Source organism: Gorilla gorilla, chromosome 22 (genome assembly GCF_029281585.2).
Source record: "Gorilla gorilla gorilla isolate KB3781 chromosome 22, NHGRI_mGorGor1-v2.1_pri, whole genome shotgun sequence".
Lineage (NCBI taxonomy): Eukaryota > Metazoa > Chordata > Mammalia > Primates > Hominidae > Gorilla > Gorilla gorilla.
The window spans coordinates 38,380,076-38,402,761 of record NC_073246.2 but is presented as its reverse complement, the minus strand read 5'-3'; the positions used below and the strand labels follow the sequence as shown (position 1 = coordinate 38,402,761).

The window sequence follows — 22,686 nt, the reverse complement described above, 5'->3', positions numbered from 1 at the left end:
TCCTTCAGTGAAATTTCCTAAGATGCAACCTCAGAAAGGTTACCCTTCTGTCATATCAGTGATTGTCATGTGCCCTGAAACTGGCCAAATTAGAAAATAAAGGTGCTTCATCCAGATGGATGGAGTGCAAGAGGACACTCCCATCTGGGTGGCTGAATTACAAAAAGTACCCTTGCTGAGCGAACCACCTAGAAGAAAGGGACAGGTTCCTGGCACCTCAGGCAGGAATCAAGCCTTGGTTGAATTTCAGCTCCCATGAGGGCCCCTCAGCGGCCACCTTCGTGCAGGGCTGATGGTGTCCAGGCAGACGCAGCCAGTGGGGCCCAGACCTGAACTGAGACTGGTTTTCCCGTGTCTGTATTGGAGCTGAAGGCCAGCTGAGAGGTGCCCCCACCTTTCTGTAGGCTGCTGTCTGCCACAGCCAGATCCTATGTTCACTTTTTCCAGGGTGGAGGGGAAGATAGCTTAGCCATCAGTCCTACCAGTTCCACGTCCCCATCGCCTGCAACAGTGCTCAGTTTATAGAGGCTTATACTCACAACAAGTCTGCTGATATTAAGTGCATGTATCCAATCTGAGACTGGAAATCTCCTATTTTATTCAAACAACCTGCTGCCGTGCAAGTATTTTTCCCACCAGTTGGTCTACTGGTCTTTCCCAGCTAAATCCAGACAAGAGATGTAAAATACAAGTTCATATAGATCTTCCAGGACCAGAGAAAAGGCATTATTAGTATTATTATTTTACTTTTTTTCTTCTCTTTCCACTCACAATTGTCCCGGCTCACAAATGCATCTTCCTGTCTGGGCTTAGTGGCTCATGCCTATAATCCCAGCACTTTGGGAGGCCAAGGCAGGTGGACCGCCTGAGGTCAGGAGTTCGACACCAGCCTGGCCAATATGGCAAAACCCCATCTCTACTAAGAGTACAAAAATTAGCTGGGCATGGTGGTGGGTGCCTGTAATCCCAGCTACTCGTGAGGCTGAGACAGGAGAATCGCTTGAACCCAGGCGGTGGAGGTTGCAGTGAGCCAAGATTGCACCACTGCACTCCAGCCTGGGCAACAGAGCAAAACTCCATCTCAAAAAAAAAAAAGCATCTTCCTCTTGCTGACAACAGTGTCACCCTGTGCTGTACCACCAGTGGCCAAGACACATTTCAGTGGCTGAGACTGAGACTGAAGAGCTAAGGAAAGTAGCAAAGGAAATTAAACCACAGCCCTCACAGGGCAGCCCCCACAGGTGCCCCCACCCAGCCCCCTGGAATAACACTGAAGCCACCAGCCAAGGACCAGGAGTGCGGCTCCTAACTCATTGCTTTGAGGGTGGATCACGCAGGTGTCTCAAGGTGGTTGGGACCTGGGCGGGGGCAGAAGGGGGCAGATGTGATCTGTGGACGGGAAAGGTGTCTTGGCTAAACGGCGATGAAATGAGGACTGATTTCTGGGCTTCATTCCGGCTTTCCGGGCTTAGGTCAGGCCTTTAAGATGATTTGTGCAAAACCTTTGAAGTTGGATATTTTCTCAGCTCGTTTGGGGCCTGTTGGCGTTTGCTGAAAGATAAGAGTTATTGGAGATATGAAAGATCCATCTGAAAGGAAGGGAAAAGAAAACAGACCCTGAGCCCCTTCCTGTTGGAAAGCAAAGAGAGCCTGTGTGCGTGTGCCTGCCGCCTGCCTTCCTTCCTTCCTCCCTTCCTCCCTTCTTCCCTCCCTTCCTCCCTCCCTCCTTCCCTTCCTCCCTCCCTTCCTCCCTCCCTCTCTCCCTTCCTCCCTCCCTCCCTCCCTTCCTCCCTTCCTCCCTCCCTCCCTCCCTTCCTCCCTCCCTTCCTCACTTCCTCCCTCCCTCCCTCCCTTCTTCCCTCCCTCCCTTCCTCCCTCCCTTCCTCCCTCCCTCCCTTCCTCCCTCCCTTCCTCCCTTCCTCCCTCCCTTCCTCCCTTCCTCCCTTCCTCCCTTCCTTCCTCCCTTCTTCCCTTCCTCCCTTCCTCCCTTCTTCCCTCCCTCCCTTCTTTCCTCCCTTCCTCCCTTCCTCCCTCCCTCCCTCCCTTCCTCCCTCCCTCCTTTCCTCCCTCCCTCCCTCCCTTCCTCCCTCCCTCCCTTCCTCCCTCCCTTCCTCCCTCCCTTCCTCCCTTCCTCCCTTCCTCCCTTCCTTCCTCCCTTCTTCCCTTCCTCCCTTCCTCCCTTCTTCCCTCCCTCCCTTCTTTCCTCCCTTCCTCCCTTCCTCCCTCCCTCCCTTCCTCCCTTCCTTCCTCCCTTCCTCCCTCCCTCCCTCCCTCCCTTCCTCCCTTCCTTCCTCCCTTCCTCCCTTCCTCCCTCCCTTCCTCCCTTCTTCCCTCCCTCCCTTCTTTCCTCCCTTCCTCCCTTCCTCCCTCCCTCCCTCCCTCCCTTCCTCCCTCCCTCCCTTCTTTCCTCCCTTCCTCCCTTCCTCCCTCCCTCCCTCCCTTCCTCCCTTCCTCCCTTCCTCCCTCCCTCCCTTCCTCCGTTCTTTCCTTCCTTCCTCTGCTTTCTTCTCCATTGGCTGGTCGGGTATCCTGAGTGATTTGCAAGCATTCGCTCTCAGGGGTCCACGTCATCTGATTTAGACTAGGAAGGGGGAGCAGGGGATGCTCTTGTGCCTAAATCTCCTGCCTGGTTCTAAATTTGGAGGGATTCGTCCCTAGAAGAAAGGCTTCTAAATCATTTCAGATAGAGCACAGGCTCTAGAAACCCTGACTTTTTTGTTTTTTTGAAACAAGGTCTCACTCTGTCTCCCTAATTGGAGTGTAGTGGTGTGATCATGTCTCACTGCAGCCTCAGCCTCCTGGGCTCAAGAGATCCTTCCACCTCAGCCTCCCAAGTACCTGGGACCACAGGTGTGCACCACCATGCCCAGCTAATTTTTGTATTTTTTTGTAGAGATGGGGTTTCACTATGTTGCCCAGGCTGATCTCAAACTCCTGGACTCCAATGATCCTCCTTCCTCAGCCTCCCAAAGTGCTGGAATTACAGGCATTTTGGGAGCCACTGCTCCCGGCAGAAACCCTGATTTTTATAACACAGTATATTAGCATCCTAGGGCAGCTGTAACAAAGTACTTCAAATTCGATGGCTTAAAACAACCGAAATTTACTCCCAGTTCTGGAAGCCAGAATTCTGAAATCAAAGTGCCAAGAGGACCATGCTGTCTCTGAAGCTCTAGAGAAGAAGGCTTCCTTGCCCCTTCCAACTTCCAGTGGGGCCTGGCCATCCCCAGCATTCCCTGCCCTACAGCTGCAATCTCCGCCTCAGTCTTCACATAGCCCTCTTCCCCGTGTCTCCTCTGCTCTTATAAGGACACCAGTGGCATTGGTGTAGGGCCCACCCTAATCCACTGAGACCTCATCTTAACTCATTACACCTACAGCCCTACTTCCAAATAAGGTCACGTTCTGAGGTTCTGAGTGGACAAGAACTTTGTGGGGTAAGAACACTCTCTAACTCAGTGCATGCATTGTAAAATCACCCTTGCTTCTTAGCCTGTGGGCCAGGGGCTCTAGCCCCAAGCTCCAGGCTGTCAGGAGGGAAGCTGCAACTGCTCATTGTAAACATCAGCATCTGCATTGATCGAATGTGCATGGCAGCACCTGCTTTTTTGATTAAGTCAGTGTGATTTCCTGAGACTCCAAAACTCAAATGGGTAGCAAAAAATTTCAGATTCCCTTTTCCATAACTGAATATGATTTCTGTCTCAAGCCTTCATCCCACCCCATAATGGAGTTCTTAAACTTGACAATTAAACAAAATTCAGTCAATTCAGGATAAACTTGATCCAATCAGACTTTCTGGTTCCCCTTTATTTATTATTTATTTTTCTGAGATGGAGTTTCATGCTTGTTGCCCAGGCTGGAGTGCAATGGCACGATCTCGGCTCACAGCAACCTCCGCCTCCCGGGTTCAAACGATTCTCCTGCCTCAGCCTCTTGAGTAGCTGGGGTTACAGGTGTCCACCACCACGTCCAGCTAATTTTTGTATTTTTTAGTAGAGAAGGGGTTTCACCATGTTGGTCAGGCTAGTCTCGAACTCCTGACTTCAGGTGATCCGCCAGCCTCAGCCTCCCAAAGTGCTGGGATTACAGGCGTGAGGCACCGTGCTGGGCCTCTGGTTCCCCTTTCTGTGTGTGGGGATTTGTTCCTCCACCCAGGGAACTCAGGTAACAGCAGGCATCTGAGGGAAGTTTGGGAACATCCAGGCCTCCTGTGTGGTCCTCGTCTGGATACAGACGTCTACGGGGATGCACAGGAAGACCTGTGGTCCTTGAGCAGAATCATTGTATTCATCTGCCAAGAATGTTGTAACAAAGTTCCACAGACAGGGCGGCTTAAACAACAGGCATTTATTGTCTCACAGTTCTGGAGGCTGGAAGTCCGAGATCAAGGCACCCACAGGGTGGATTTCTCCTGAGGCCCCCTCCCTGGCTTATAGATGCTGTCTTGTCCCTGTGCCATCCCAGGGTCATCCCCCTGCATGTGCCTGTGAAGTGGTCTCCCCTTCCTGGGAGGACACCAGTTAGATTGGGTCAGGGCCCACCCGTACGAACTCGTTTTAACTGAATCGCCTCTTTGTACACTCCATCTCCAAGTACAGCCACATTCTACGGCACTGGGGGCCAGGACTTCAACATATCAGTTTGGGAGGGGACACAGTTCAGGCCCTAACAATCATCTTTTCGTGCCAAGGCAGTAACAGCTCAGATTCTCTCGAACATGCCAGTGTGCAGGGACCACAGAGCTTCTTTAGTTCTCCTCCTCGTGAGACCCTCTCCCACGGCCAGCCCAGGGGACTTTAGTTTGTTAGGAATATCCTCTCAGCCCTGTCTGTTTGAAACAAGCTTCTTTGATTGAAATGGGCCTTATTAGATAAATATTTGTTTGTAGATTCCACTCTCGTCAGTCCTGTTTCTCTCTTCCCTGGCGTCATATCCTACATGGCGACCAGTGTGCAGGAAATCTCACAGTCCCCCTGGGAGAGAGGATGGTCTCCCGGTCTGTGCCAGAGGCTAGTCCGACATCAGCCTCTGCTGCCCAGCAGGTGTCCACCCAGCACGGGTGGGCTCTTTGCGAATCCAGTTGATGTCCCCGCAGAAGATCCTGAGGTCCTGCTCTTGGGGGCTCTCACGTGTGAGCAAGTCCACCATGGTGATCCCCCCAAGATCTAGTGGGATTCCCAACCCATCCTCGCCAAAGTGGGCTCTTGGCATCCACTGGCTTCCAGCCAGGACTTGGTGCCCAGCCACTCTATACCTGCTTTGGGAACACATGAGGATCCTGGGTCCCCTCCACACCATGGAGGAGATGAAGGCTGTGAGGAATCCTAGCGTGTGCTCATCCATCCCACCTTCCTTCAGCCACGTGTGTTCCTTCAGTACCCACCCACACTCCCATTCTGAAATGGGGCCTCCTCCAATGATTCCAAGCAGGGGGCAGAAAAAAAGCCCATTTTGCAGAGGCTCCCGCTCCACAATGTTAGCTGCGAGAGAGACTATGACAAGTGTGCGGCCGCTAGGCTTCCCTTCCTCGCCCTCCCTCCTCCTCCTCGTGCCCCAGGACTGGAAGAACTGAGCTTCCCTTGCTCCTTGAAGCTGACACTGGCATGCAATGTCCTGAGTTTTCTGGATTATAAGAACCTCAAAGATCAGACCTGCAGGCCCAGGTCTTTATATGGTAATCAGAGCTAAAGGAACCTTGAAGATTATCTCTTACCAACGCCTGGCTTACAAGAACACTGTCTTGCTGAGAACATAAAAATCTATGTTATTAGAACCCACATTAAGAAAGCTTAATGTGTCTTGCCATTTCTCCTCCGTGCCCTGCCTCCCAGGGAAGGCAGAAGAGCAGCCCTCTCTACTCACAGACCCCAGCTCAGGACTCCTGTGGTGACACCCCCAACTGTGGGGTAGACCCAGAGACCAGGACAGGACGAAGGCCCCTCTCACAGCCCCTCACAGCTGCTCTCCAGGAGGCTGCCCTTTTATTTCCTTGAGTCCAGGAGGCTTGACCTCCTCCCGGGGGGAGCAGAAAAACAAACCGGTAAACAAAACACGTGCTCAACAGTATCCTCTCAGGGTTGGTTCTGTCCTGCTCATGGTCTTCAATGCCTGATTTAAAGGCCAAGAGTTTGAGATGCTTCTTTGCGATCTTGTCTGACTCGTCTCTCCCCACAAAGACACAGTGGCTCAGAGCTCCCAGGCAAAGAGGGGGACTCTGAGAGCTTCCTCCTACAGAGAACGTCATTCTCTCACAGCTCCAAAGGCTGGAAATCCAAAATCAAGGTGCCTGCAGGGCCATGACCCTCTGAAGGCTCTAGGGGAGGCCCCTTCCTTTCTGGTCCCAGGCCCTGGTGGCTCCAGGTCTCCTTGGCCTTCCCTGGCTTGTAGTCACATCATCCCTGTCTCTGCCTCTGTCGTCACGTGGCTGTCTTCCTTCTTCCGTGCCTATCCTTTTTTTGTAAGGACAGCAGCCATTGGAAGCCAGTATAACTTCATCTTTACCTTTTTTTTGTTTTGTTTTGTTTGAGACAGGGTCTTGCTCTGTCACCTAGGCTGGAGTGCAGTGGCACAATCACTGCTCACTGCAACCTCCACCTCCCGGGCTCAAGAGATCCTCCCACCTCAGCCTCCCAAGTAGCTGGGATTACAGGTGCTCGCCACCATGCCCTGCAGCTGATTTTTGCATTTTTTTTAGAGACAGAGTTTTGCCATGTTGCCCAGGCTGGTCTCGAACTACCAACCTCAAGCAATCCTCCCACCTCAAGCTCCCAAAGTGCTGGGATTACAGGCGTGAGCCACCGCAGTCAGCCACATATTAACTTAATCACACCCATAAAGACTCTATTTCCAAAGAAGGTCATAGTCTGAGGTTCTGGGTAGACGTGAGTTTTGCAGGGACACTATTCAACCCACGTCAAGGACTCCTCACTTAAGGCATCATGATACCGTTCTTACTCCAGTGGTGAGACCCCAGCCCAGAGCGGGTGCCTGGGAAGAGAGGCGGCCTGTTCACATGCACCTGTCCTCCCAACATGCACCATATTTACTGGGAAAGCTGTACAGCCTCACACAGGACCTTCAGTAGTCCCCGGCCTCCTACAGTTGCCAGGCCTGAGGCATGTACTCCAGGCTCCCCACTTTCCTGACACAGCCCCACCCTTCTCCAGATCTTTTATGACCATTTGCTTATTTGCTTATACCCCTCCTTGTTCCAAAAAGGATTTCAGGCAGATGGTTTTTATTACCAGGCTAAATGAACACAGCGAGATTCTGTAGCAAATACAGTCTTCTCAGCAAACATAAATTTCCATGAAGCCAACATGAAAAGACCCAAAAAGTACGCGGAAATTAAAATGATCGTGTTAAGCTTGACATCAGGCCCCTTTCTTATTTTTGTTGACTCGCTGACACACACTACATTCCTCGCCATTTTGCTTTTGAAAGCTTTGTGTGTTGCTTCTTGTTTTCTGGTAACCCCTTTATGGAAGAGGACCCCAGCTGGGAAGGGAGGTTCTTGAGGTTATTAAGAGCTGAACACAGTGAGTCAGTGCCTTGTTTTAGGGCACAAACCTTAGGAAAGAGACTGTGAGTGAAGTTCTTCAGGGTATCTGGGGATCCTAGTTCCTGCACCAGAGCTGAGCTCTTTAATCACATTGACCCTAATTAGTTTGCTGGGGTGAGGGTTGAACCATTGACTCATGTTTTGTACTAAAAACAACGGAGGAGATGCAGCCTCCCAAGTTAACGTGATGCAAATGAAGGCCTTTCTTCGGCCTTTGGAAAGGTTTGGCTTTGCTGCTGCCAAAAGTCATTTCGAGAAAACAATGTGTGTGTGTCCAGGGGTGTGTGTGTGTCTGTCTGTCTGTGCACTTGCATGTGTGTGCCCACACGTGTTGGCACATGTGCACGTTGATGCATATCTGAATATGTTCATGTGTTTGGGAGGAGCGGAAAGCAGAAGCGGTGAGGAGGGTGCAAGCAAACCTGGTTCCACGTGTATCAAACTGAACAGTCAGAGAAAGGCCCAGGTGGGAGGGTCTCTTAAGGCCAAGAGTTCGAGACCAGCCTCTGCAACATAGAGAGACCCCCATCTCTACAAAAAATTATAAGTAAAAAAAATTTTTTGGCCAGGCATGGTGGCTTACACCTGTAATCCCAGCAATTTGGGAGGCCGAGGCAGGTGGATCCCTTGAGGTCAGGAGTTTGAAAGCAGCCTGGCCAACATGGTTAAACCCCGTCTCTACTAGAAATACAAAAATTAGCCTGGAATGGTGGTGCACACCTGTCATCTCAGCTACTTGGGAGGCTGAGGCAGGAGAATCACTTGAACCCAGGAGGTGGAGGTTGCAGTGAGCCAAGATCACGCCACTGCAGTCCAGCTTGGGCAACAGGGCAAGATCCTGCCTCTAAAAATTAAATTAACAAAGTTAAATAGAATAAAATAAAACAGAGCATTCTTCTCCCTTTGGGAGGGGATCTGATGATATCTGAGTGTCTCTGGAGCCTCTGACTTCCTCATCTCTAGGCTGCCTGGTCCGTGGCAATCTAAGAGGTGCTTCCAGCGAGGCCGCAGCAAAGTCTTCCTGATCCCGCAGCTGTAAGAAATACAGCTGGGCCTGGGAGTGGAGAAGAAGACCTTGCAGAAAATTGTGTTCGAGATTCACACCTGTTCATTCAACGGCTCCTGGTTGAGGGCTCAGTGCTCATCACAGCTGCTTCCTCTGATGGCTTGAGGGAGGGTTGGTGGCTCTGGCTGGCTACTGGGGGAGGAAAGAGCTTGGGGCTTGGATGGGAGGCCCAGGTGAGGCCTGGATCTTCCTATGGCCAGCCGTGAGGACTGGACATGATGCCTGGCAGTGATAACAGCTCCCTTGCGGTCATTGGCAAGACTAAATAACAGTCTATGCAGACGTGCTTAGGAAATTATAAGGCCTGAGGCAGGCCAGAGGGTCAGGTTAAGAGGGCAGCAACTAGGTGGCATCCAGAACAGGTTTGGCCTTTGTCCAGAGTGGCAGTGGATGACTCTGCCGTCGTCCCCGGCCCCCCACCAGGCCCTGCCGTCAGCTACTCAGCTGCCTCATCCCGTGAGAGCCGAGCCCCTGCCCAAGCTGGTGAGGCCTTCCCACAGCACACCCTGGAGAAGAGGACACTGCAGGAAGCTGCATGTGTTGTGGCCCAAAATCCTGACTGTCGCTCATCCTCCTGGGGTGGGCATGGATCAAGATTTGCCACTGGTGTCTCAGCATCAGCTGGAACTGAGAAGGGAGGGAGGTACTGTGTTGACTAATATCTGAGAACATTTATTCCAATAAAACTCCTTACTCCTAAACAAGTGGACAGCTGCAAGACCACATTTGATGGGACAGTCCAATTCAGAATGGCTAGTATCAGTTTTGGATGTTCTCTCTCTCTCTCTCTCTTTCTCTCTCTCTCCCGCCCCCCATTCTCTTTCTCTCTCTCTCTCCATATATATATATTTTTTTATTTATTTTTTATTTTTTTCTTTGAGACAGAGTCTTACTCACTCTGTTGCCCAGGCTGGAGTGCAGTGGCTTGATCTCGACTTACTGCAACTTCCACCTCTCAGGTTCAAGTGATTCTCCTGCCTCAGCCTCCTGAGTAGCTGGGATCGCAGATGCATGCCACCACACCCAGCTAATTTTTGTATTCACCGTGTTGGCCAGGCTAGTCTTGAACTCCGGACCTCAGGTGATCTGCCCACCTCAGCCTCCCAAAGTGCTGGGATTAGAGGCGTGAGCCACTGTGCGCGGCCTCTTTCTGTATTTTTTATTGTAGTAAAACACACATAACGTAAAATGTGCTATTTCAGCCATTTGAAGTACATAGTTCTGTGACATTAAGTACACGCATATCGTGCAGCCATCCACCACCATCCCTCTCCAGAGCTTTCTCCTCCTCCCAGACTGAAAGTCTGTGCCCATTAAACTGTAACTCCCCATCCCCCCGCCCTCAGCCCCTGGCACCCGCAATTCTACCTTCTGTCTCTATGAATTTGACTATACTAGGTATCTCATAAAAGTGGAATCACAGGCCGGGCGTGGTGGCTCACACCTGTAATCCCAGCACTTTGGGAGGCCGAGGAGGGTGGATCACGAGATCAAGAGATCGAGACCATCCTGGCCAACATGGTGAAACCCCGTCTCTACTAAAAATACAAAAATTAGCTGGGCATGGCAGTGCACGCCTGTAATCCCAGCTACTCGGGAGGCTGAGGCAGGAGAATCGCTTGAACCCAGGAGGCAGAGGTTGCAGTGAACTGAGATCCCGCCACTGCACTCCAGCCTGGCAACAGAGCGAGACTCTGTCTCAAAAAGAAAGAAAGAGAGAGGGAAGGAAAGAAGGAAGGAAGGAAGGAAGGAAGGAAGGAAGGAAGGAAGGAAGGAGAATCACAGTATTTGTCTTTTTGCAATGGGCATATTTCACTTAACATAACGTCCTCAAGGTTCATCCGTGTTGGAGCCTGTGTCAGAACTTCCTTTTTCCGGCTGGATGTTGCATTGTGTGGTTACGGCGTATTTTGTTTATCCATTCGTCTCTCAGTGCACGCCTGGCCTGCTGCCACCTTTTGACTATTGCAAATAATGCTGCTATGAATGTGAGTGTGCACACACCTGTTTGAGTCTCTACTTCATGCTTTTGATCTCTTTATATTTTAAGAGACAGTTTTTTGGATGTCACTTCTCATCAGTTCGTTCCTGGGAAGCTCAGCTGGGAAGTTACTGGTATCTGTCTCATCCAAAAGGTTAAATCTTCTGGTGTCCTGAGTACACACCAGCAATTAGCAAACGCAGGACCACATTGAAATACCTGTTGCTGAAATTGTTGTCAGCTAAATGATGGGTGCCGGGTAGATAACAGTGAGGCTGCATTTCACAAATGTGTCATCTGACTTTCAGAAACTTCCCATTTCATACCGACTATGAACTGACAGCACCCAAGAAGCTGCAACATGAACTAAGGTGTACCTAGCTTCAGAGAAGAAGAGTGTAAAAGGAACCTTTTTAATTCATTTCCTCACTGATCTTCGCTATTAAATACATTGCCATCAATTAACTTTTCTATTCTCTATTTCGAAATTTCCTTACTAAAGAAAATTCTATCTGATTCTTTCTAAGTAGACTATGAGGCACTATTAACCCAAGTTATACATGAAGGATTATTTCAAGAAATGGGAGGGAGGAGGGTGGCAGGATGGTGTTGGAAAGCGCTATGGTGTGTGTGGACAACAGTGAGTATGTGCGGAATGAGGACTTCTTCCCCACCCGGCTGCAGGCCCAGCAAGACGCTGTCAACATAGTATGTCATTCAAAACCCACAGCAGGCCGGGCGCGGTGGTTCACGCCTGTAATCCCAGCACTTTGAGAGGCCAAGGCAGGCAGACCATGAGGTCAGGAGTTCAAGACCAGCCTGACCAACATGGTAAAACCCCGTCCCTACTAAAAATACAAAAATTAGCCAGGTGTGGTGGCAGGCGCCTGTAGTCCCAGCTACTTGGGAGGCTGAGGCAGGAGAATCCCTTGAACCCGAGAGGCAGAGGTTGCAGTGAGCTGAGATTGAGCCATTGCACACCAGCCTAGGTGACAGAGCAAGACTCAGTCTCAAAAAAAAAAAAAAAATTAAAATCCACAGCAACCCTGAGAACAACATGGCCCTCATCACACTGGCTAATGACTATGAAGTGCTGACCACACTCACTCCAGACACCGGCCGCATCCTGTCCAAGCTACACACCATCCAACCCAAGGGCAAGATCACCTTCTGCACTGGCATCCACATGGCCCATCTGGCTCTGAAGCGCCGACGGGGCAAGAATCACAAGACGCACATCATTGCCTTCGTGGGAAGCCCAAAGACAATGAGAAGGATCTGGTGAAACTGGCTAAATTCCTCAAGAAGGAGACAGTAAATGTTGACATGATAAATTTGGGGGAAGAGGAGGTGAACACAGAAAAGCTGACAGCCTTTGTAAACACGTTGAATGGCAAAGATGGAAGCGGTTCTCATCTGGTGGCAGTGCCTCCTGGGCCCAGCTTGGCTGATGCTCTCATCAGTTCTCCTATTTTGGCTGGGGAAGGGGGTGCCATGCTAGGTCTCGGTGCCAGTGACTTTGAATTTGGAGTAGATCCCAGTGCTGATCCTGAGCTGGCCTTGGCCCTCGAGTTTCTATGGAGGAGCAGCAGCAGCGGCAGGATGAGGAGCCCAGATGAGCAGCTGCAGCTTCTGCTGCTGAGGCCAGGATTGCTATAACTGGGACTGAAGGCTCAGACGAGGCCCTGCTGAAGATGACCATTAGCCAACAAGAGTTTGGCCATACCGGACTTCCTGACCTAAGCAGTGTGACTGAGGAAGAGGGGATTGCTTATGTCATGCAGATGTCCCTACAGGAGCAGAGTTTGGCCAGGCGGAATCAGCAGACATTGATGCCAGCTCAGCCATGGACACTTGCCAGCCAGCCAAGGAGGAGGAGGATTACGACGTGATGCAGGATCCTGAGTTCCTTCAGAGTGTCCTGGAGAACCTCCCAGGTGTGGATCCCAACAATGAAGCCATTTGAAATGCTGTGGGCTCCCTGGCCTCCCAGGCCACCAAGGATGGCAAGAAGGACAAGAAGGAGGAAGACAAGAAGTGAGACTGGAGGGAAAGGGTAGCTGAGCCTGCTCAGGGGACTGCATGGGACGCAGAGAATATAGGGTTAGATGTGTATTATCTGTAACCATTACAGCCTAAATAAAGCTTGGCAACATAAAAAAAAAAAAAAAAAAGGAAATGGAACCTCTCATTTCCCATCAGGTTTATATCTGATCTTTCATTCATATCTGATGGGAAATGAGAGGCTCTCCAAGCTAGGTGGTGCAATTTTTGGACAGTGACTTGGTTTGCCTTTACTGTCACTTCATTGTCACTTGTCTGAGGATGACAGGGTGTCCCGAGACAGAAAACAGGACAGAGCAGAGGATTGGGAAGGCACCTTGCTTTCACTCTGTATTTGGAAATGAACTTGACTGCTGCGATCACTAGTGCAACATCTTGCTGTATTGATTAACCTGTACTCAGGTATCGCTGGTGACAGAAGTGATCCGTCTGATCCTAACGAAAATCAGAGCCTTGGCCAGGCACAGTGGCTCACGCCTGTAATATCAACACTTTGGGATGCTGAGGCGGGTGGATCACTTGAGATCAGGAGTTCAAGACCTGCCTGGCCAACATGGTGAAACCCTGTCTCTACTAAAAATACAAAAATTAGCCAGACATGGTGGTGCATGCCTGTAATCCCAGCTACTTGGGAGGCTGAGGCAAGAGAATCGCTTGAACCTGGGAGGCAAAGAGTGCAGTGAGCCAAAAATCACGCCACTGCACTCCAGACTAGGTGACAGAGTAAGATGCCATCAAAAAAAAAAGAAAAACAAAATCACAGTCTCGCTCCAAGTCATAGAAATAGTGGCAACTGTAAGGAACACATATGGCTGTCAGTGGGTGAAGTCTGTCCCCCAAAATGCGTATTGAAGCCCTACCTTCTGGTGCCTGTGAATGTGACCTTATTTGGAAACAGAGACTTTGTGGACGTCATCAAGTTAAGATGAGGCCATTAGAATTGGCCCTAATCAGCCCAGTGCAGTGGCTCATGCCTGTAATCCCAGCACTTTGGGAGGCCGAGGCAGGAGGATCACCTGAGATCAGGAGTTTGAGACCAGCCTGACCAACATGGAGAAACCCCGCCTCCACTAAAAATACAAAATTAGCCGGGCATGGTGGTGCATGCCTGTAATCCCAGCACTCGGGAGGCCGAGGCAGGAGAATCACTTGAACCTGGCAGGCGGAGGCTGCGGTGAGCCAAGATCACGCCATTGCACTCCAGCCTGGGCAAGAGAGAATGAAACTCTGTCTCAAAAAAAAAAAAAAAAAAAAAAAAAAAGCTTCTTAGAATTGGCCCTAATCTAATCTGACAGGTGTCCTTATAAGAAGAGAACGACATGTGAGGAGAGACATGCAGAAAGACCACCATGTGATGAAAAAGGCAGAGACTGGAGTGGTCATGCTGGAAACCAAGGAATGCCAAGGATTGCTGGCCACCACCAGAAGCTGGAGGAGGCCAGGAAGGCATCTACCCAGTCTCAGAGGAGCACAGCCCTGCTAGCGTCTTGGTTTTGGACTCTTGGCCTTCAGAACTGCAAGGCAACAGACAAATGTCTGTTGTCTCAAGCCTCCCAGCATGTGGCGCTGTGTTACAGCAGCACCAAAACACCAATGCTCTGGCCAAGTTTCGGGGCTGTTCTCTTGGTGGAAAAGTAACCATCTCTTAAGTCTGAATTTGCAATTCACTGTTCAAGTCAGAAAGTACAATCTTAAACCCAAGAACATGGGGCTTTTGAATCCAGAATCTAATGGACATGCATGCATAAATAGAATCCGAGCCTCATGCTCTTCCTACCTCACTCGTCTTTGGGGCAGTTTTGTGGGATTTTCCTAAGGAAAGGGTCTATTTTTTGAAAACGGCCCCAAGGCCTACAGTTCTAAATCCAGACCGTGTCTGAGCACGGACAGTCTAGGTTCCTGTATCCCTGCCCCCCAGTGGGGCCATAAGTCCTGCGTCCTCCTCAGTGAAGGGCGGAGACTGCCCATCCCTGCAGTGGGTCCGTATCTGGCCCTGTCCCCCTTGGCTCCTTACAGGGCAAGAGAGGCTCAGAAGCTGCTTCTTTCTTTCTTTATTGCAATTGGCCTAGTTCCTGGCTTCTTTTCCTGCCTATACCACCAGCAGGGAGGGAAGGAGACTCCTCCAACAAGAAGGTCCCCACCCCAAATAGTGCCATTGTCAATGCCAGGAATCCAAAAGGTCTCAACCCACAAACCACAACACCCCTCTCCAGGAAGGGATGACAAAAGCTCTCCTTCGGCAATACCTACGATGGATAAGGCACCACGCTGGGCACTTTGCATCCATCAACTCACACAGCTACATCATTACCAAACCTGGGCTCACCGTTCTTTTAACCAAAGATGGAGGATCCTTTTCCGAGGCCGACCTGCACTCCTAGTTGCCATGGAGAAAGAAGAAACCCTGGTTCCTTCACTGCGTGGTTCCTATGAGGCCTCAGCAGCTGCCTTGTGCTTCTCTCTCTGGACCTCACGTGGCCTCTAGGCCTCACTGGACACAGACCCTGTGACTCCACACAAAGGGTCAGGAACTTTCTGAGGCCCATTCCAGCAATTCCTACTCAGAGAGACCCATGGTTTGAAACCACATGATGCATTTGTGCAGCCCTCCAGTTGTAACATTTGCCCAAGGGCTGTGAGCTGCGAAGCTAGCACTGGACCGGGCTCGCTCCTCAGGGCCTCTGAACCCAGCGGCACAGAGAGAGATGCAGACCCCGAGTCAGAAACAACACCACCTGGCCGTGCAAGGAGCTGATGCTGAGATGCAAGGGCTGCAGTGAGGCCTTGGGGAGAACTTGCAGCTGCCAACTCGTTCTGGAGATGGATACAGGGTAGTAACATGAGACAGCGTAGTGGTAGGAGCCCACAAGGTGAGGCCAGTGTGCTCGGTTCAAACCCTGCCTCCACCACTTACAGGTGTATGACCTTGGGCGGGCGATTTCACTTCTCACAGTCTATTTTCCCATCCATAAAATGAGGTTAATAGGAGTACCTAAAGCAAAGGTTGTTTTAGGATTAAATTAGTAAATAGATGTAATATGCTTAAAACCACAGCTAGCACACAAAGAATGCTGCCTTTGTGTTCAGGACCATTGCGATTGTTGTTACTATTGACACAGTCTCCTTAGGTCAGACCTCTGCAAAGATATCACAGGCCTAGCACCAAGGTTTTCATGGAAGCGTAGTGACTTTCACAGGATATGCTGTTGATGAATAGAGCAAGGTCAAGTTTTACCACAACTTTACTCTAGCAAGTTAGCTAAGGATCCACTAACTTCAGACTCAAGTTGTCAGCATGTGTGTCACTCAAATCAAAGGGGACCCAAAACGGTAACCCAAACCCCAGGCATCTCTGCATACATAATTTTCCCTTCATTAATTTGTTTAGTCAACAAACTTTCGCCAGCTTCCTAATGTGTCAGACCCTAGTCTGGCTCCGTGAGAAATCAAAAAATGAATCAAGCTTCAAAGACCAGTTGAGATCAGAATAAAGGTGATCTATCTATCCATCCATCTACCCATCTATCCATCCATCCATCCATCCGTCCATCCATCCATCCATCCGTCCATCCATCCATCCGTCAGTCTATCCATCCATCCATCCATCCATCCATCCATCCATCCGTCAGTCTATCCATCCATCCATCCATCCATCCATCCATCCGTCCATCCATCCGTCAGTCTATCCATCCATCCATCCATCCATCCATCCATCCGTCCATCCATCCATCCGTCAGTCTATCCATCCATCCATCCATCCATCCATCCATCCATCTGTCAGTCTATCCATCCATCCATCCATCCATCCGTCCATCCATCCATCTGTCAGTCTATCCATCCATCCATCCATCCATCCGTCCATCCATCCATCCGTCAGTCTATCCATCCATCCATCCATCCATCCATCCATCCATCCATCCGTCAGTCTATCCATCCATCCATCCATCCATCCATCCATCCATCCGTCCATCCACCCGTCAGTCTATCCATCCATCCATCCATCCATCCATCCGTCCATCCATCCATCCGTCAGTCTATCCATCCATCCATCCATCCATCCATCCATCCATCCGTCAGTCTATCCATCCATCCATCCATCCATCCATCCATCCATCCATCCATCTGTCAGTCTATCCATCCATCCATCCATCCATCCGTCCATCCATCCATCCGTCAGTCTATCCATCCATCCATCCATCCATCCATCTATTGAAACACTGACTAACTTCCATCATACCCACCCCATCAGGATAGTTGCTGCCCTAACTCAATGGGATGATTTTAGGAGTGTTAGGAAAATGCTCAAGACCTTCCTCTTCCAAATCCTCACTTACCCCCGATTGGCATTCGAAGTTTTACTATTAAATCTTTATTCCTTAGACTTAAAAGTACCTCCTGGGAGGGACAAAATGTTGAGCCATTATGAGTCATTTATTTACACCTTAGAGTTTAAAACCAGACCCAAGGGCAGACGTTGATGGAAGTTGGAGGAGCCAAGAGAAGAGTTCCCTGCCCAGTCAGGGAGAGGATTGGGAGAGAAGGGCTGGAGCCTCGGGACCAGCCTCTCTACCACCTCATTTTCCCTCGCTCTGTGTGTGCCTGTGGCCCTGACTCTGAGAGGCAGGAGGGGAAGGTGTAGTGCTAGCCAGGCTCCCTGCTACTCATACGTGCTGGAGTCCAATAACTATTTGATGAACGAAGAACAAATCAATACCTTTCTATTTAGATTTCGTCACATCATGTTTCTGTGACTTTGCCCTCTGGTCCAGGAAACACTGTTTTATCCAAGAGGAGCCTTGGGCCAGGGTCACAGGTCAGGGAATTTTCATGCTTCAGCCCAGAACAGGAATGACTTGTTCCAAAGAAAATCAAGACTAATAAAGATTTCACGAAATATCTACAAAACAGAACGTTATGTCCATTTCATTCACTGTCATAGTGTAACATCCCTAAAAACTATCATAATATTTTAAAGCAATTTGGAGTTTACATTTTCTGTCTGTGGGGTTTCCTAATAATACACAACGAATGCCAAGAAATCAAAGCCAGTTGTAAACTAAATGTAATGAACTTGTAGCCAAATCCTCTCAAAGACAAAGTTATAAAAAATAATTTCTAAAAAGTGCCCAGCATAAAATTATAGATAATATGGGCACATTTTACTATTATGCTGGTACCCCTATATATTCCAATATTCTTAAAATGATGTTCAGCAAAGGCGATGATTCTATCTCCAAGTTAGTTCATTCCTTTAACAGTTTCATTTCAGCCTGTGTAACTGCTTTAGGTGGGGTGGAGGATCTAACGAAAAGGTCTATTTCGTTGTCAGGTAAAATTCTGCGTGGTTTTACGTAACTTGCCTGGCATGGATGGTAAAATAGTATATCTGGTGGGAAACCTCTAAGGATAGAGGATCTGGGCCTGTAAATGACCTGAACCAAAGTTGTTTTTGTTTGTGACTGTTCACTTCCAAAAAAAGACAAAAAACCTATGCAGGTGTGGGTTATGTCAATCCTCCATCAATAACATTTAACAGATGCTTCCGAATGCCTGCTCCAAGCTCCTGACACTACTGGATATGCTGTCTTTCTGTCCTTCACCGTCCCATTGCCAGGGACACAGGGGCCAGGCTTCTGGTCCATGCCCAGGGCGTTTGTCCACACCAGATTCCTTTGCTGCATCTTTTTTTTAAAACACCAACCAGAGCCCGGCGGATTGATGCACACTGTGGAAGACACGCAGAAGCCCAAGGAAGTCCCTGGCCCTGGAGCATGTGCGGTGGGCTCAGTGAGGAAGGGGTGGAAATTCTTGTCATGTTAAATCCGTGGCTCTCAGCACACTTCTGAATTGCAGAATCGCCCACAATGATTTTCAAAATTGAAAAGGAACTGGGATTTGTGCCTTGAGAGGGTCCCCAAACCTTGGAGCCACTCAGGGTGCTGGCTTTCGGCTACACATTCCCACCAAGAGATTTCATTCTTGCAATTTTCAAGGCCAAACATCTCTTAATCACCGAATCATTCCTCAAAGGGCTGGAGGCGTTCCCAGCCCTGACCAGTTCCCTCAGCCACCCTCAGGTGCTGCCTTCACTTCCAGCAGAACTCTCCCTAGCCCTCCTAGACATCGCTGACAAGCAAGTGTCTTGACCTTCCAAGAAAGTCACCTTCTTCTGTCAGCACTGGTTTCACAGTATGCCATATCTCTTATCTCCAACTCGTAGCAAATTGTCCCTCTGTCCACACTTGTTCCTTGACCCGTCCAGCTCCACATTCCACCAACAGACCATCTCAATCACCCACAGCTGCAGCTGTAGAAAAAAGCAAACAAACAAAAGCAGTTGCTCGTTGATCAGAATCGACCAGCATGCATCTAGGGCCCATAGCAGCCTAAAGGCTGAGAAGCTGAGTTACTCAACAGCAGAAAAGCCCAAAGCAGTGTGAGGACCACTACCAGGTGGTGGCTCAGAGGAGCACACAGTCGCTGTGGGCAGGTGGTCAGGGCGCAGGAGGGAATGAGCTGTGGATTTTTAGTAATCTACAACAATCAGGCAGTTCCAGGACACAGGGAAGTGAGTGTGAACAGCCAATGGACCCGGAGCTGAGAGTCTGGGCAGGCGTAGGCTGGACTATGGACGCCCTGCAACCCTGCCAGGCTGGGAAGGGGAGGCTTGATCCTGAGGGCGTGTTAGGAAGGAGATGCCCAGGTTCAGGTGTATCGTGCATTTTTTTTCCACAGTGCAGAAATGACATTTCTGGTTGGTCTTGAATGTCTGCTCTGGCCAAGCCACCTCCTCTCATGCTAGCTAACCAAGTGGCACGTGTGCCCACACAGGCCGTTCTAAGGAACACTGTAATTGTCTAGACAATTTTCTCTCAAATACTCCGTCCTGGAAGTGTCTGGTCGGCAGAAGAGGGAAGGCAGGAGGGTGGCAGCTTTCCGGCTGAGTCCTCTTGCACATGGGAGCTGGAGTCCAGCCAGGCTCCAGAGCGGCTCCGGCTGGCAAGGGACCTGAACAGGAAGATGGGACTCGAGGTTTTCTGCATGTGAGTTTGGGGTGAAGCTGTGGATGTGGGGTGGGCAGGGCTGGGGTTGACAGTCATCTGTTTTGGAAGCCCTGAGGCCCTGCTGGTTAGATGTGCGTGCAGCCAGGGGTCCGAGCGTTCTCCAGAGGAAGGGACCGTGCTGGCCCCTACAGGAAAGGAAGCTGCAGGCTGGTCTGGGTGGCCTCCAGAGGACCCCACGCAGCTGGCATGAGGGCAGCCAGGCTCCTAATGAGCCAGGAACGACAATAATCCAGTTCCTGAGTGTTTGGGCAGAACTCTTTTCATCGCTTACCAGGCCTGTTTGGGAGGAAGGACTGAATCTGTTCAGTGTTTTGAGGCCACAGGTCAGCTCGGGGAGCTCAGCGCCACTGCCCCCTTCTGTCTGCTGGGACTCCCTCATTTTTCTGCAAAGAGGGCCAGGCAGACTGTTCCGAGTTTCCAGACTTGGGAACATTCTCCTGCTCCCTAAATACACCCCTGCCCTCCAACACAGACACATATTGGCATGGCAGGAGATGGGGGGAAGTGATAGATCTCTCTCAAAAAGGGTAAAAAATGGTGCTGAAGAGGAGAAATGCCATGCAATTTGAGACGTGAGTTAATCCTTCAGTTACCTGGGGCCCCACATCCCCAACAGCTGCCACGGCTTCCCAGGATGGGCAGGAGGGACCCAGGCAAAATAGAAAAGGAACCAGGATTAGCGTCCTGAGACGGTCCCCAAACCTTGGAGTGCTGTCCTCACTGGCTTTAACTGAGTGCTGGCTTTCATTCCTGCAGTGTTCAAAGCCAAACATCTCTTGATCACTGGGTTTCATTTTTGAAGTCTTGGGAAACCAGAGGACAGTTCATCATCGTGTGCTTCCAGGGGCTGGGCCCGGGTCTGCTGTGAAAAGATGCTGTCGTCTGAGCTCAGCGTTCATGCCTGTGTCTCTCAGTCACTCACTGGAGTTGGGGACGGGCTTATCTGTTAGGATGATAAAACTTCCATAGCATACGCCTTGCATTTGCTGGTATCTGTCCCAAAGGGCTTGTCAGTTTTTACATATATTATCTCAGCATCTTCTAGATGTCTCTGCGGAGGAGCTATTCCTATGTAGACAGTCATTCCTGTGTAGACAGTGAGTAATAGGCTGAGCAGCTTGCCCAAGATTAGTCAGACTTGAAGCCAGCGCCAGCCCCCATCCTTATCTGGCTCCAATCTGATTTGCATATCTCAAGCTTACTGTGTTTTATTTACCCATCTGTATAATGGGTTCAATGCTTCTTAAGACATCTACAGAAAAATCTATAAAAAGGAAGACACGTAGATTCTTCCTTTGGTGCTATGAAAATGTCACTATTAAATATTTCCTGTTTTCCAGTTAGTTTTTAGTTTTTAGGTAAAGATCAATAAAATGGAATATGTCCATTATTGTTTTAAAAAAATCATTCTGTTGCCTATATATCAGAAAAGATCTTTCATTACGCAGAGTAAGAAGTCTAAAAGTCTGTTTTCAAGGCTAGTACCAATGTGTTTTTAAAATGCAGGTGGCCAGCCTTGCCAGTTCAGGAATGATTCTTGGCGTTTTCAAACTCAAACGTTCCTCCTTCCAGCTAATCTGTGGATTCTTCACTCGCACCATTTGCAGGACAAGTGGCTGCCAGGGCCAAGGACTTTTCACTGGGTGACCAACAGCAACATCGTGTGGGGAATTTTCTACTCCGGGCCATTTGCTGAGAGGGCTCCTGGGCCTAAGCTGCTACCACCTCCTTTATCTGTCTCTGTTGGGTGACTCTATAAAAAGAAAGACAGGAGAAACTGAGGCTCATTCACTCACTTTGTCCACTTGATTCCCAAGAGAAGTGCCAGGGGGACCTGCCAGGCTTAGGGGAAGCTCTGAGCTGAGCCCCTTGTGCAAAGAGGCAAGCCACTTGGAGGCAGCTGTTCCTTTCTAGGCCTGGAAGTGCACATGCTCGTCTACAGCTTTCTTGGAAGAAGAAAGAAACAAAAACTGAGATTTAGAACACCAGGTCTGTTTCCACCGGCGGCCACTCTTGGGCACTGGAGACCAGCAAGAGCTTTGTTTTCAAAAGGCTCTTCCATGGCAGATATTCGCAGAGGCATCAGGGCTACACTTAAATGAAGGTAAAGTAAACATATGAAACCATATTTTCGATTCTACAGAACACTGCAAGAGTGTCTCTGTTCCTTTCAACATCCTAACTCGATGCACTCATTGTTTTAAGGGGGGAAAATCCCTATGTCCAGTTCCCAGCATGTCCATAACAGGCAGGGCCAGCTTCATGGGCACGTGACCTGTGCAGTTACAGGGAGCCCCATGCTCAGACGGGCTTGCACTTGGCTTGATGTTCTGCAGACGCCATCTTGACATTCTTAATAATTTCTGAACAAGGGGTTCTGTATTTTCATTTGGCACTGGGTTCTGCAAATTATCTAGCAAGTCCTGAGGGCAGGCAAAGGTAACCTACAGGGCCTGGTACTCTTCAGAGCAAATGCACAACCTGGCCACTGTGTGTATGTCTAAAGACTAAGCCACACCTGCCACGCACTACTTTATCTGCAAGGCCTTTGCTTACACAAGGATTTCTGCAATCTGAAATCTCATACCTGACCCAATTAATTCTAAATGTCTTTATATCAAAGTATCACAGGCTTTTCTGGAAGACTGACCCAATCATTCTCACCACTGTGAGTGTATCCTTTGGGGCCTGGGCCAGGAGGAGATTTGTTTTCAAAGGTCATCCATGGGCCGAGGGCGGTGGCTCACGCCTATAATCCCAGCACTTTGGGAGTCCAAGGCGGGTGGATCACGAGGTCAGGAGTTAGAGACCAGCCTGACCAACATGGTGAAACCTGGTCTGTACTAAAAATACAAAAATTAGCCAGGCATGGTAGCAGGCGCCTGTAATCCCAGCTACTCAGGAGGCTGAGGCAGGAGAATCACTTGAACCTGGGAGGCAGAGGTTG

At 49.8% G+C, this 22,686-nt stretch overlaps 1 long non-coding RNA gene and 1 pseudogene across 2 annotated transcripts in view; one reads left to right on the top strand and one right to left on the bottom strand.

The window, feature by feature from the left end:
* Positions 1–575: 575 nt before the first annotated feature.
* LOC129529361 (uncharacterized) overlaps positions 576–22,686 on the bottom strand; it is a 68,367-nt gene continuing 46,256 nt past the window's right edge. The window contains exons 3-4 of one of the 2 annotated variants that reach the window (XR_008674859.1): positions 17,390–18,982; positions 576–1,551 (exon numbers count right to left, since the gene is read on the bottom strand). This is a non-coding gene — a long non-coding RNA (uncharacterized lncRNA). The remainder of the gene's footprint in view (positions 1,552–17,389; positions 18,983–22,686) is intronic. The other variant, XR_010132432.1, reaches the window with a different exon arrangement.
* On the top strand, positions 11,164–12,779 carry LOC101134486 (26S proteasome non-ATPase regulatory subunit 4-like; annotated as a pseudogene).